Genomic DNA, 10,041 nt, shown 5'->3' with positions numbered 1-10,041 from the left:
CCACTGTACACGTTGCGAATGCGTTGCGAATTTCGTTGCGCCTACTTTCAAAATGGAGTTTTTCAAAAATTGGTTGAGGTTTTCGTGCATCCAATCGTCAGATTTTGAAGAAAAACTGAATTCTGCACCTGGAATGGATAAATTTGGAAAGAATAATGGTTGAGGTGTAGGCCTACACAGCAGTTAATTACCGGAAATCAAGTCAAGTCAGGGTGTGAGCTCAACTTTTTAAGCTGATTAATATATGAATGAATTTTATTTCCATTTTGTTCATTGGAAATTCAAGGTTGTGGCCAAAATATCATTTTTCGTTTCAATGTGATGAGGGTTAGCTGCGAAAAAAAGTTTTTTCTCGCTTTTTCCCTAAAGATACTCCTAAAATAGTAGTAAGACGATGCGCTCAACTCTGAAGGTAGTCGCCCGCCTTTTTCCAGAATGGGCCCGCAATTTTAAGGTTTTTTGTACAAGAAGTATCCGGACCTGGAAACTACCAGTCCAAAATTCGGGATTTATAGAAATATTCCTATGATCACTCCTGATTATGGCATGTCTTATTGTAAAAAACCCGAGGGATCACAAATTACTAATGAGCTTGCGCGCAGAATTCCAACCATTTGGTGAAATGCGTCCTGTTACGACTGTGCTTCTCCCACATGAATTTGAAATAGCGCCCTCAAGTTTTGTGTTAAATATTACATAGGTGTCCAGTCTTGTGTGTGTGACATTCAGGAACTAAAGAGTAAAACTGCATGTTTTGTGAGATTATGATCACTTTGACATTTTCCTGTATGTCAGTCATGTTTGCCGAATTCACTTTTTTGGGGGGAGGGGTCTGGTTTTATGCCCTCATCAGGAGGCGTTACTGAACTACCCATACAAACCTCTTTGAAATAACAGGTACATTTTGGAAGTATTGAGTTTGAAAAGGGTGCTACTTGACTATGCCATTTTTGTAACTCCGAATTCCGATAGTAAACTGATGACCAATGAGGCACGGATTAATTGAAATGACAACATTAAGTTTCAATCGGCCTGATCAGAATTAAGTCTAACGTGGGCTACCGTGTGTGGGGGGGGCAGGATGGCCTATGCGGCTTTTCAGGCGACAATGGGGTAAAACCCAAAGCTAATATTGATTTGACATCCATTGCATTTTGGATGTCGTTTTCTGTTGTTGAAATTCCAGCAACTAGGCATTGTTCCTGTCTGTCGTTTTCATTTCATTATTTTTCTGCTAGTATTTTTCGGGCAGACCTTTCTGACTAGAGTAAGTGATGGATCAAACATTCACATTCAAGAAAAGGAGCGGCAGATGCAACGCATTTGTGGCAACTTTTGGGGTAACCCAAGAAGATATGGGACGTATCTTTTGTGAGAATTTTTCTTTGAAAATATCAAATTACTCTGCAGTTGAAAGCCAACGAAATTTGTTGTTAAAAAAATGAAAATGTATTTCCATCAATAAAATAGGAAGGCGAGTGCCGCCACCCCTGGATCTCTTACTATTGAATCTCCGATAATAAACGTTATACGCCTGACAGCCTTTATACTGAGATCAGTGAGAAGAAATGGACCCAAGACGGTTGGGATCGGTTTCACTGTTGAAAATTTGGGAAATGAATGAAAATAAATCAGCATCAATCATGCAGCTCACTGCATTCATACCTAGAAAATTGCCTTGTGGGTTCTGCGCCGAGGGACAAGAAAAAAAAATGTGGTGAGGAAAAAATCCAAAAGTTATGCGGTGTTGACCAAGCATTCAGGCGCACGGACTCCTGAAATTCGCTACGAATCGCAGTTACCGGCTTCCATATAGGACTCTTCTGGGATCTCGGGGTTCCCGGCCCACCACACTTCCTCCCTGCCCATCCATTTAACCCCCAAAAGGGTTCGAGCGACCATGCAAGGGAGGAAACGAGACAAGCCCCTAAGCCCTGGCCGCCGAGTGGGCCATAACGTCTCGAACCTGTACTAAGGCGCTCACCTGGACTTCGCGGACAGTGCCAGCCGCAGAGCTTATCCGTTAGGCTAAGGTACTGCTGGTATTTGACGGGGGTCAATTGGAGTCTCTTATAGCAACTGACTGACAGCAAGCGTCGGGAAAATAAAAAGTCAGTTCTAGGATTCGAACCCACCGTCTAACGATCTGACAACCGCGTGCTTAACCACTCGGCCATCTCTGAGATACTGCTTTTTGCTGTTCGTATTAATTAAGGAGTTAAGGAGATAACAAAGTCATTCCACTTACTGCACAGAATGTTGCTATGTAAATACTGAGTGATTGAAACGTTATCCGCCTTGAGCCGAAGTGCACCCTCACCGGCGAAAGAAAGACAGGTGGCAATAGGTTTTCCAACCGGGTTCTAACACGCCTTCGGCGTGCACGTATAATTAAAAATCGTTGCGCGTACTCAGCGTGCTCCGCGTCAACGCGCATAAACTTGCGAACCTATGCTATGCTGAAGCTCTTTTATTCGTGCTCGGAGCGGATATAATGGAGATCAAGGGGTTACATGCATTGATCGCCATTTGCATGGAGCCATGGAACCCGAAGTTAACGCACAACTTCTGCGATCATCCAATGGGAGCCTGCAAGTCGTGGCGCGTCCGCCTTTGTGACAAAGTCACTTACGAACGGGATAGGGAGGGCGTACATCCCGCTCTTTGAAAATGCTGCACGGGCGCACGTGATAACAACCGCAACGGTACACCACCTCAACTGAATAAAGGAGAGTTACTCACATCCTTTGTCATTTAATTTTTCATGTTTCACCGTTGTAATGTTTCATCTGAAACCCAATCAGAAAGTGAAAAGAGGTCGGACAGAATTACGTACTCATTATGTAGCCATATAGCCCTTCAGACCGAATACAAAACTTCATTTAAGAGAGATGTGTGCTGAAATTCTATGGTGCACCGTTCACGATGCGCCATACCTCATCCCATTTTCAATGGCCAACTTGCCTCTTGTTATTCATATTTGCGAGCAGCAATACCATTCGTGCAAATTGACTATGGACCCTTCCACTGAAAATAATCCTGTACCGATGGGTGATCATAACCCATAGCTCCTGTATCACTAAATAACTATGTATTTCCATATACTTTTTTTGGGGGGGGGATTATGCTCCTGACAGGACATATTACCACATCTTGCCTATAATAGTCATTATTTATTCCTTTCCATAACCATGTAATGCTTACTGCGTCACACGGCAGCGCCCGAAACAGCAACGCGGCAAACCTCAGCCCTCCCAGGTAACACATACCCACGCTCATGACACCCACTGTCCACTCAGAAACTCACACAATCCTGGACAAAATAGTGGAACACCTTGTGGGAAGCGCGTTGCAAAGATCCCCCTCTCCCCCATTCAATGTTGCGTTCATTTATTGGACCAAGATTCGGCCCAACTTACCCAATGAGAAGCAACATTGACAGGGGGCGAGGGGGAGGCATGTTCCAACGAGATTTGTCCAGGATTGTCTCTAAAAAGTCCGCCTTGTCCTAATCCGGTTCGTAAGTGTGACGTCACTCCAGTTTTAATCATGCCCACTGTACACGTGCGCTGCACATAAGGTTACATGCATTGATCTTCAGTATATAGACTGGATAGGACATTACGTCCAAAACGCGTCCAGCGTATGCGTATTTTCAGGAGGGTAAATGGTGAGCGTTGCGAATTTCGTTGCGTCTACTTTCAAAATGGAGTTTTTCAAAAACCGGTTGAGGTTTTTGTGCATCCAATCGTCAGATTTTGAAGAAAAACTGAATTCCGCACCTGGAATGGATAAATTTGGAAAGAATAATGGTTGACATGTATGCAGCAGCGAATTACCGGAAATCAAGTCAAGTCAGGGTGTGAGCTCAACTTTTTAAGCGGATTAATACATGAATGAACTTTATTTCCATTTTTTTCACTGGAAATTCAAGATTGTGGCCAGAAGATCACTTTTCGTTTCAACGTGATGGGGGTTAGCCGCGAAAAAAGTTTTTTCTCGCTTTTTCCCTAAAGATACTCCTAAAATAGTAGTAAGACGATGCGCTCAACTCTGAGGGTAGCCGCCCGCCTCTATCCAAAATGGGCCCGCAATTTTTGGGCTTTTTGTACAAGAAGTATCCGGACCTGGAAACTACCAGTCGAAAATTCGGGATTCATAGAAATACTTCTACAATTCCTCCTGATTATGGCATGTCTTATTGTAAAAAAACCCGAGGGATCACAAATTATTAATGAGCTCGCAGGCAGAATTCCAAGCATTTGGGGAAATGCGTTTTATTACGACTGTGCTTCTCCCACATGAATTTGAAATAGCGCCCTCAAGCTTTGTGTTACATATTACATAGGTGTCCAGTCTTGTGTGTGTAACATTCAGGAACTAAAGAGTAAAACTGCATGTTTTGTGAGATTATGATCACTTTGACATTTTCCTGTATGTCAGTCGTGTTTGCCGAATTCACTTTTGGTGGGAGGGGTCTGGTTTTATGCCCTCAACCCCCCAGGAGGCGTTATTGAACTACCCATACAAACCTGTTTGAAATAACAGGTACATTTTGGAAGTATTGAGTTTGAAAAGAGAGCTACTTGACTATGCCATTTTTGTAACTCCGAATTCCGATATTAAACTTATGGCCAATGAGGCACGGATTAATTGAAATGACAACATTAAGTTTCAATCAGCCTGATCAAAATTAAGTCTAACGTGGGTTACCGTGTGTGGGGGGGGCAGGATGGCCTCTGCGCCTTTTCAGGCAAAAATGGGGTAAAACCCAAAGCTAATACTGATTTGACATCCATGCGTTCTGGATGTCGTTTTCTGTTGTTGAAATTCGAGCAACTAGGCATTGTTCCTTTCTGTCGTTTTCATTTCATTATTTTCCTGCTTGTATTTTTCGGACAGACCTGTTTGACGAGAGTAAGTGATGGATCAAACATTCACATTCAAGAAAAGGAGCGGCAGATGCAACACATTTGTGGCACCGTTTGGGGTAACCCAAGAAGATATGGGACGTATCTTTTGTGAGAATTTTTCTTTGAAAATATCAAATTACTCTACAGTTGAAAGCCAACGACATTTGTTGTTATAACAAATGAAAATGTATTTCCATCAATAAAATAGGAAGGCGAGTACCGCCCGAATGTGCCACCTCTGGGTCTCTTACTATTGAATCGCCGATAATAAACGTTATACGCCTGACAGCTTTTATACTGAGATCAGTGAGAAGAAATGGACCCAAGACGGTTGGGATCGGTTTCACTGTTGAAAATTTAGGAAATGAATGAAAATAATCAGCATCAATCCTGCAGCTCACTGCATTCAAACCTATAAAATTGCCTTTTGGGTTCCGCGCCCAGGGACAAAAAAAAAAGGTGGTGAGGAAAAAATCCAAAAGTTATGCGGTGTTGACCAAGCATTCAGGCGCACGGACTCCTGAAATTCACTACGAATCGCAGTTACCGGCTTCCATATAGGACTCTTCTGGGATCTCGGGGTTCCCGGCCCAACGCACTTCCTCCCTGCCCATCCATTTAACCCCCAAAAGGGTTCGAGCGACCATGCAAGGGAGGAAACGAGACAAGCCCCTAAGCCCTGGCCGCCGAGTGGGCCATAACGTCTCGAACCTGTACTAAGGCGCTCACCTGGACTTCGCGGACAGTGCCAGCCGCAGAGCTTATCCGTTAGGCTAAGGTACTGCTGGTATTTGACGGGGGTCAATTGGAGTCTCTTATAGCAACTGACTGACAGCAAGCGTCGGGAAAATAAAAAGTCAGTTCTGGGATTCGAACCCACCGTCTAACGATCTGACAACCGCGTGCTTAACCACTCGGCCATCTCTGAGATACTGCTTTTTGCTGTTCGTATTAATTAAGGAGATAACAAAGTCATTCCACTTACTGCACAGAATGTTGCTGGGTAAATACTGAGTGATTGAAACGTTATCCGCCCTGAGTCGAAGTGCACCCTCACCGGCGAAAGAAAGACAGGTGGCAATAAGTTTTCCAACCGGGTTCTAACGCGTTTGGCGTGCACGTATAATTAAAAATCGTTGCGCGTACTCAGTGTGCTCCGCGTCAACGCGCATAAACTTGCGAACCTATGCGGGGCGTGAGTACGAAAGGACTGCCGATTTCATTTCAAAACACGCCCTCTTTTATTCTTGCTCGGAGCTGATATAATAGAGATCAAGGGGTTACATGCATTGATCGCCATTTGCACGGAGCCATGGAACCCGATCTGCGATCGTCCAATGGGAGCCTGCAAGTCGTGGCGCGTCCACCTTTGTGACAAAGTCACTTACGAACGGGATAGGGAGGGCGTACATCCCGCTCTTTGAAAATGCTGCACGGGCGCACGTGATAACAACCGCAACGGTACACCACCTCAACTGAATAAAGGAGAGTTACTCACATCCTTTGTCATTTAATTTTTCATGTTTCACCGTTGTAATGTTTCATCTGAAACCCAATCAGAAAGTGAAAAGAGGTCGGACAGAATTACGTACTCATTATGTAGCCATATAGCCCTTCAGACCGAATACAAAACTTCCTATAAGAGAGATGTGTGCTGAAATTCTATGGTGCACCGTTCACGATGCGCCATACCTCATCCCATTTTCAATGGCCAACTTGCCTCCTGTTGTTCATATTTGCGAGCAGCAATCCCATTCGTGCAAATTGACTATGGACCCTTCCACTGAAAATAATCCTGTACCGATGGGTGATCATAACCCATAGCTCCTGTATCACTAAATAACTATGTATTTCCATATACTTTTTTTGGGGGGGGGATTATGCTCCTGACAGGACATATTACCACACCTTGCCTATAATAGTAATTATTTATTCCTTTCCATAACCATGTAATGCTTACTGCGTCACACGGCAGCGCCCGAAACAGCAACGCGGCAAACCTCAGCCCTCCCAGGTAACACATACCCACGCTCATGACACCCACTGTCCACTCAGAAACTCAGACAATCCTGGACAAAATAGTTGGAACACCTTGTGGGAAGCGCGTTGCAAAGATCCCCCTCTCCCCCATTCAATGTTGCGTTCATTTTATTGGACCAAGATTCGGCCCAACTTACCCAATGAGAAGCAACATTGACAGGGGGCGAGGAGGAGGCATGTTCCAACGAAATTTGTCCAGGATTGTCTCTAAAAAGTCCGCCTAGTCCTAATCCGGTTCGTAAGTGTGACGTCACTCCAGTTTTAACCATGCCCACTGTACACGTTGCGAATGCGTTGCGAATTTCGTTGCGCCTACTTTCAAAATGGAGTTTTTCAAAAATCGGTTGAGGTTTTCGTGCATCCAATCGTCAGATTTTGAAGAAAAACTGAATTCCGCACCTGGAATGGATAAATTTGGAAAGAATAATGGTTGAGGTGTAGGCCTACACAGCAGGGAATTACCGGAAATCAAGTCAAGTCAGGGTGTGAGCTCAACTTTTTAAGCTGATTAATATATGAATGAATTTTATTTCCATTTTGTTCATTGGAAATTCAAGGTTGTGGCCAAAATATCATTTTTCGTTTCAATGTGATGAGGGTTAGCTGCGAAAAAAAGTTTTTTCTCGCTTTTTCCCTAAAGATACTCCTAAAATAGTAGTAAGACGATGCGCTCAACTCTGAAGGTAGTCGCCCGCCTTTTTCCAGAATGGGCCCGCAATTTTGAGGTTTTTTGTACAAGAAGTATCCGGACCTGGAAACTACCAGTCCAAAATTCGGGATTTATAGAAATATTCCTATGATCACTCCTGATTATGGCATGTCTTATTGTAAAAAACCCGAGGGATCACAAATTACTAATGAGCTTGCGCGCAGAATTCCAACCATTTGGTGAAATGCGTCCTGTTACGACTGTGCTTCTCCCACATGAATTTGAAATAGCGCCCTCAAGTTTTGTGTTACATATTACATAGGTGTCCAGTCTTGTGTGTGTGACATTCAGGAACTAAAGAGTAAAACTGCATGTTTTGTGAGATTATGATCACTTTGACATTTTCCTGTATGTCAGTCATGTTTGCCGAATTCACTTTTTGGGGGGAGGGGTCTGGTTTTATGCCCTCATCAGGAGGCGTTACTGAACTACCCATACAAACCTGTTTGAAATAACAGGAACATTTTGGAAGTATTGAGTTTGAAAAGGGTGCTACTTGACTATGCCATTTTTGTAACTCCGAATTCCGATAGTAAACTGATGGCCAATGAGGCACGGATTAATTGAAATGACAACATTAAGTTTCAATCGGCCTGATCAGAATTAAGTCTAACGTGGGTTACCGTGTGTTTGGTGGGGCAGGATGGCCTATGCGGCTTTTCAGGCGACAATGGGGTAAAACCCAAAGCTAATATTGATTTGACATCCATTGCATTTTGGATGTCGTTTTCTGTTGTTGAAATTCCAGCAACTAGGCATTGTTCCTGTCTGTCGTTTTCATTTCATTATTTTTCTGCTTGTATTTTTCGGGCAGACCTTTCTGACTAGAGTAAGTGATGGATCAAACATTCACATCCAAGAAAAGGAGCGGCAGATGCAACGCATTTGTGGCAACTTTTGGGGTAACCCAAGAAGATATGGGACGTATCTTTTGTGAGAAATTTTCTTTGAAAATATTGTGGCGGGACAACTGACACCTTTTTGTGGCGGACCAGCAGACTGGCCTGATCGGAGATAGAATTGACCTTGCCTACCCCACAAATATATTTATTAACCTTACGCAAGAATGAGCGGCTATCCTGACGCAAGGGGGGATATCAGTTAACGAACGGTGGACTATGCCTTAGGGCTGTTCGTTTGGTGGAAGTTTACCACCGCTCTGTGATTAGGTAATTGATCCCAATGTCAATAAAAATTACAATCAATGTCAATACAAGTGATACAGGACTGACTAAATCTCACGGTGACCAGTGATCTCTAAGGCAATTATATGATTGGTTTATTCAATGTCAGTGCTCAGTTATCCGTTATATACAACAGCAATTAATTATATACAAAGTTATCCTCAGAGGGAGGTAGTCCTACGTGGTCAACTGCACCACGAACGTGATTAATAAGCCTTATCCTTAACCTACACCAGAATAACCCTTACGGTGATCAGGGTAAACCTCACAGCGATCAGGGCAACCCTCACAGTGATCAGGGTAACCCTCAAGTCTAAATAAATAATCTACTGATGGCTTATAACTGATAAGTCTTGACCACACAAGCAATTACAATCTTCGTAACTGTACAACACAACAGGGTACACTTATACAAGAATAATCTATATTGCCTTACAAAGCAACACATTTCCCAAACTGCAACAAGGTTTAAGGTGACTTAAATAATCCTCACCCACTTTAAGTTATTATGAAATAACACAGGTAAGTTGATTAAGAAGGCGATTATAATAGTCCTCACCATACTCTAACGGAAACCTGCACCCAGTAAACCTCAACGAGGAAAGCAAGCTCCCAGACCAGGACCGCAACCAACCGTCGCTATGCCAACAAGCATGGAACAACGGCACACAATCCTTCTAGTCTAAGCTTCGCTAATTCCCCAATTAACTGGTTCGCTCGGGTTCCCTAACCCTATAATCTACCACTTCTTAAATAAACGAGACTGTCTAAGGATTCCCAATCTTCAAAGAGATCTGATATAATCGGCAGCTCCGGCAACTGAGAACAAGCACCACACTAACCGATCGCACCAGGTACACTTGAGGTAGATCCCCAACCACCAGCGGTCGTACGTCAGATTTACTCTCGAAATACAACACAACTCCACAGAGCTCTGGTTAGCACGCTGCCATCTTGAGAAGTTCCGGCAACCCACGCAGCCAGCGCCCAGACCTAAGGTAATGCGCGCCTCTGCTTGGTTGCCGCGCGCATGTTTAATGCATGATTAAGACGCTCCTGAATTATTAATGACCCAGACTAAACACAAGTCTGCGCAGCTACCCTGTTTCGCCACACAGGCCCCAGCTAAGCTTAGCCCGTCCCGGGTTAAAACGCTTAACCGAAATATTAAAAGAAACAGGGGTAATAGAAATTT

Source organism: Acanthaster planci, linkage group LG07 (assembly GCF_054643075.1).
Source record: "Acanthaster planci isolate LZ-2023a linkage group LG07, COTS_SCS, whole genome shotgun sequence".
NCBI lineage: Eukaryota > Metazoa > Echinodermata > Asteroidea > Valvatida > Acanthasteridae > Acanthaster > Acanthaster planci.
This window is presented reverse-complemented; position numbering follows the sequence as displayed.